Here is a 5,940-nt window from a genome sequence, read left to right as displayed (position 1 = left end):
CACCTTCCAATGATGATAGTTGTGTTTGTCCAGAAATGGAATCTTGACTCCAACATCCTTTTTGCTCATCTTGTTTGTTGTTGTGATCTTTATACTCTTTGTTCTTCAAGAGCTTGATCTGATACCAATTGTTATTCCCAAACAATACAAACAAGAATTACAGAAGGGGGTTGACTGGAATTCTGGCTTTTTTTTGGTTTTAAGAAATGTTCTTCTATAAATATATAACTGTGATTGATTTAGCAAAGGTGCGGAATGAGAGTAATATTGAAATCAAAACACAAAGTAAATAAATAAAAGTATTTAAAAACTTTCTGATGGATTGAACTTTTCCACCATAGATATATATTAAGTACAGAATTCTGTGTTACAAATGTACACAGCTGCTTACAAGTTGAAAAACAGGAGCAGAGAAATTCCTTACAGATTTTGCCTTATCTATTTCTCTGGTAAATTTCTTACTTTCTTTTATACAATTCAACTTTCTACACTTAGTTTATATATCACCAAGTTACATGATAAAAGACAAGATAATAAGACAAGATAATAAGACAAACTATTTCTAGTCTAATTACATGCTATGCTACTACGCTTCTCTTTCCAGCATCTTTGAATATCTTCTATTTAGCGTGGAAATGGAAATGCTTCTTTTGTTCTCTAAAACCTGAATTAGGCTGCCACATTCCATTTGCATACAATCAACGCATGTGACTTTCAAGTCACTATCAACTGCTCTTTTGAATCTGATCATCCGTTGAAACTCATCTTGATCATCCGTTGAAACTCAGCTTGATCATCCGTTGAAAGATTTATGAAACATTCGTTGAGACTGTTTTCTTGGTAGTTAACTCCATTTCATTTATGCAAGATTACAAGGCATCTGATATTTACAATTAACCAACCTATCTTGCATATCAATCTACTAGTGAACAAGTCCTATACATTCTACAGAATCTGTTACATTAAGCTAATTGGATATGCAGGAATGTGCTACTACACTTATTATACATAAGCTACCCTTTCAACGGATGTTGAAATGATCATCCGTTAAAAGCTACAAAATCACTTAATTAAGATCTACTAAGTGTTTTGTTCAAGTTATCATCAAGTACACAACATATTCTGAACACATGCGTTGATTGTATGCAAATGGAATGTGGCAGCCTATTTACAGGGTTTAGAGAACAAAGAAGCATCTCTATTTCCATGGTAAAAAGAAGATATTCAAAGATGCTGGATTGAGAAATGAAGCAGCATGAAATTAGACTTGATATGTTTTGTCTTACTTACTTATCTTTTTATCATGTAACTTGGTGGTATATAAACCAAGCGTAACAAGTTGAATAACAATCAAGTTAGTAAGCATTTCACTAGAAAAATAGATAAGGCAAAATCTATAAAGAATTTCTGTGTTCTTGTTGTTTAACTTGTAAGCAGCTGTGTACAACTTTGTAGCACAGAGTTCTTTACTTAATATATATCTCTGGTGGAAAAGTTAAATCCACCAGAAAGTTTTTAAGTACTTGTATTTAAATACTTTGTGTTTTGATTTCTACATTCCTTTTATTCCGCACCATTGCTAGATCAAACACATTTATTTATTTGTAGAAGAACTATTCTTAAAATAAAAAAGAAGCCAGAATTCCATTCAACCCCTATTGGGAATATGTTGTGAACTTGATGATTAGATTAACAAAACATCTTAGTAGATTTAACTTAGTGAAAACTTTAGCACTCGACGGATGATCAAATATAGTCCCTACGGATGATTCAATATAGTCCTGACGGATGATGATTTGGCATCCATCGAGTGAGTAGCTTATGTAATAATAAGTAGTGTATCACATTTCTGCAAACAACTTTGTATAGATTCTGTAGTAGCATATGAGTCATGTTGACTACTATTAGATATGCAGAATAGGTTGATTAATTATAAATATGAGATGTCCTATAATTCTGCATAAGTTAAAAGGAGTCAAGTGTCAAATAGCTTCCCGACGAATGATCAACGAAGCTACCCGATGGATGATCAACAAAGCCACCCGACGGATGACAAGCATGTACCCGACGGATGATCAATTCAAATATCTGTTGACAGTGACAACACAGTCACATGCGTTGGGTGTTTGCAAAAGGAATGTGGCATCTTGTTTAACAGGAAATTAAGAACAAAGAAGCATTGCCATTTCCATGCAAGTTATGAAGATTTTCAAAGATGTTGGAATAGAGTAGTGAAGCAGCATGGAGTTTGACTTGATAGGTTTTATTTTATTATCCTGTCTTATTACCATGTAAACTTGGTGGTATATAAACCAAGTGTAGCTAGTAGAACAAACAACTAAGCAAACACTTTTAGAAGAGAAATAGAAAAAGCTGTAACTGTTAAGAATTTCTCTGTAGTTTGTTTGTTCACTTGTAAAGCAGCTGTGAGCCAATTTGAGCTTCACAGAGTTCTCAAACCGATATACATATATATCTCTGGTGGATACTTTCAAATCCACCAGAAAGTTTTAAAGACTTGTATTTTTATTACTTTGTGTTTGATTTACTTAAATTGTCATTCCGCACTTTGCAAATCAAAACACTTAGATATATATTGAGTTAGAACATCATTTGTAATTCAGAAAAAGTTACTAGAATTACATTCAACCCCGCTTCTGTAATTCTTGTTGTATTGTTAGGGACTAACAATTGGTATCAGAGCAAGCTCTTGAAGTACAAAGAGTGTAAAGATCAAAGCAAACAGTAAGATGAACAAGAAGGATGTTGGAGTCAAAATTCCTTTTCTGGAAAAAGATAATTATCACCACTGGAAGGTGAAAATGCATCTCCATCTTCTCTCTCAAGATGAGGCCTATGTGGATTGCATAGAAAGAGGTCCTCATGTACCAATGAGAGCTGCAACTGGAAATGAGCCATCAGTTCCCAAACCAAGGCATGAATGGTCATATCCTGATATTGAACAAGTCAGGAAAGACAAGAAGGCCATGAATATTCTATTCAATGGAGTTGATGGTGACATGTTTGATAACATCATTAACTGCAAGACAGCCAAGGAAGTTTGGGACACCATTCAAATAATCTGTAATGGCACTGAACAAGTTAGAGAAAACAAGATGCAGTTACTAATTCAGCAATATGAGCATTTCCACTGTGAAGAAGGTGAAACTCTCACTGATATCTTTAGTAGATTTCAAAAGCTACTAAATGCTCTGAAGCTGCATGGAAGAGTCTACCAAACCAAAGACTCTAACCTCAAATTCATGAGATCCCTTCCAAAAGAATGGAAACCAATGACAGTCTCCTTGAGAAATTCACAAGAATACAAGGAGTTTACACTAGAGAGACTGTATGGCATTCTGAAGACTTATGAGATTGAAATAGAGCAAGATGAAAGAATGGAGAAAGGGAGGAATAAAGGAGGGTCCATTGCACTGGTTGAGTTAGAGAAAGAGAAGGAGATGAAGGTAGAAGCTGTTGAACCTACATCAAAGGTCTGTGAAAGAAAGGGCAAAGGGTTGGTAGCTGATAATGAAGATCCATTGAGTCAAGATGACATGGATGATATTGATGAACACTTAGCATTCTTATCCAGAAGGTTTGCCAAGCACAAGTTCAAAAAGAACTTTGGAGCTACTAAGCCAAATAGAAACATGGTGGATAAATCAAAATTCAAATGTTTCAAATGTGGCTTAGCTGGTCAATTTGCAAATGAATGCAGAAAGTTAGATTCCAAGGAAAAGTTTGAGCATGTTGATTATAAACAGAAGTACTTTGAGTTGCTCAAGAAAAAGGAAAGGGCTTTCATAACATAGGAAAAATGACTGGGCAGCTACTGGACTAGATGAAGATGAAGATACAAGCTATGTCAACCTAGCCCTGATGGCCAAGTCTGATGAGACAGAAACAAGTTCTTCAAGTAATCAGGTAATCACTACAAACCTAGCACATTTAACTAAAGATGAGTGTAATGATGCAATTAATGATATGTCCACAGAATTATATCACTTGCGTGTTACTCTTAAGTCTCTCACCAAAGAAAATGCTAAAATTAGAGAAAATAATTTGTTTTTAAGTGAGAGGAACAATGTGCTAGAGTCTTAGTTCATTGAATTTGAGAAATTAAAAATTGAGTGTAAGATTTTTAAGGAGGAATTAACTGAGTCCTTGAAGAAAGAAGAGATTTTGAAGAAGCAGCTTGATCGTGAACAAGAAGTGATCAACGCATGGAAATCATCTAGAGATGTCCATGCTCAAATCACTAAAGTTCAAGGAATTTAGTCCTTTTGTGATGCAGCCTCGAAGAAAAGCAAAGAGAAGATGGAATCCAATTTGGTTGAAGGACAGTCTACAGATGTGGACTCGACGGATGATGAAGATCATCCGTCGGATAATCAAAATGATTATCCATCGAGTGAAAAAGAGCCACATCTGTCGGCTGTGAATAAACCAGTGAGCAAAACCAAGCTAGCCATGCTTAATGAGAAATATGGATCTGTCACCAAGAATTTTGTTCTAGGAGAATCAAGTCAAGTCAAGAAGGAAAAGAAGGTCAATGTTGGTCATCTGTCTATCAATCAATTTAATGACAGATTGGAAAAGATTAAGGTTAAAACATATGCTAAAAAGAAGAACAATAGAAATAGGAAAGTAGAAATTAACAAATATAACAACTACACACCTGATAAATATGCTCCTAGAAAAATCTGTGTTAAGTGTGGTAGTGTTAATAATTTGTCTGTTAATTACAAAATTGCCATGCCTACTTCTATGACTGTACCTCCTTCTTTTTCCAACATGAATACCATGCCTACCATGCCTATGAATGCTATGTATGCTCAGAATATGAATGCATAATTTGCTACTATGCCATTTGCACCTAATCTTTATTATGTTGCATTTAGTATGCCTGAAATGCCATTTAGCATGCCTTACTGGATTAACATATTTACAAATAGCATGCCTTTTCCTGTTAATCAAAATGTGCATGATAATTCTGTTCAAATGACTGGTTTCAAAGGTCCAACTCAAATGACTAAGAATGAATCAGAAATTCTCAAGTCAAATGAGATTAACCCTAAGAAACCAAAGAAGAAAGCTAACAAGGCAGGACCCAAGGAAACTTGGGTACCAAAATCAACTTGATTTTATTTTTGTGTGTGCAGGGAAACATAAAGAATCTGTGATATCTAGATAGTGGGTGCTCAAGGCACATGACTGGAGATTCTACCCTGCTCACTGGATTCAAGGAAAGAGCTGGCCCAAGTATTACTTTTGGAGATGACAACAAGGTTTTACTGTGGGATATGGCTTGATTTTTAAAGACAATGTCATCATTGAAGAGGTTGCTCTAGTGGATGGTCTCAAGCATAATCTGTTGAGTATCATCCAGCTTTGTGATAAGGGCAACACAGTAACATTCAATTCAGTAGCCTGTGTTGTGACAAACAAAAGAAGCAACAAAGTGGTTCTCACTGGAGTGAGAAAAGGAAATGTGTATCTAGATGACTTCAACTCATCAAATGCAGAATCTGTCACTTGTCTTCTCAGTAAAGCAAGTCAAGATGAAAGTTGGCTATGGCACAAGAAGCAGTCCCATCTAAACTTGAAGACCATGAATGAGCTTGTCAAGAAAGAACTGGTAAGAGGTATTCCTCAAGTGGAGTTTACAAAAGATGGAATGTGTGATGCTTGCCAAAAGGGAAAGCAAATTAAAACATCATTCAGAAAGAAGCTTGATTCAATAATTGAAGAACCTTTGCAATTGCTACACATGGATTTGTTTGGACCAGTCAATGTGTTGTCCATCTCAAGGAAAAGATTTTGCCTGGTAATTATGGATGATTTCTCAAAGTTCTCTTGGACATATTTCCTAAATTCTAAAGATGAAGCTAGTGAAATCATCATCAATCACATACGGCAAGTCAACAATCATCCTGA

The sequence above is a fragment of the Apium graveolens genome, chromosome 1 (genome assembly GCF_009905375.1).
Source record: "Apium graveolens cultivar Ventura chromosome 1, ASM990537v1, whole genome shotgun sequence".
Classification (NCBI taxonomy): Eukaryota; Viridiplantae; Streptophyta; class Magnoliopsida; order Apiales; family Apiaceae; genus Apium; species Apium graveolens.
Note: the sequence above shows the minus strand (reverse complement) of the source record.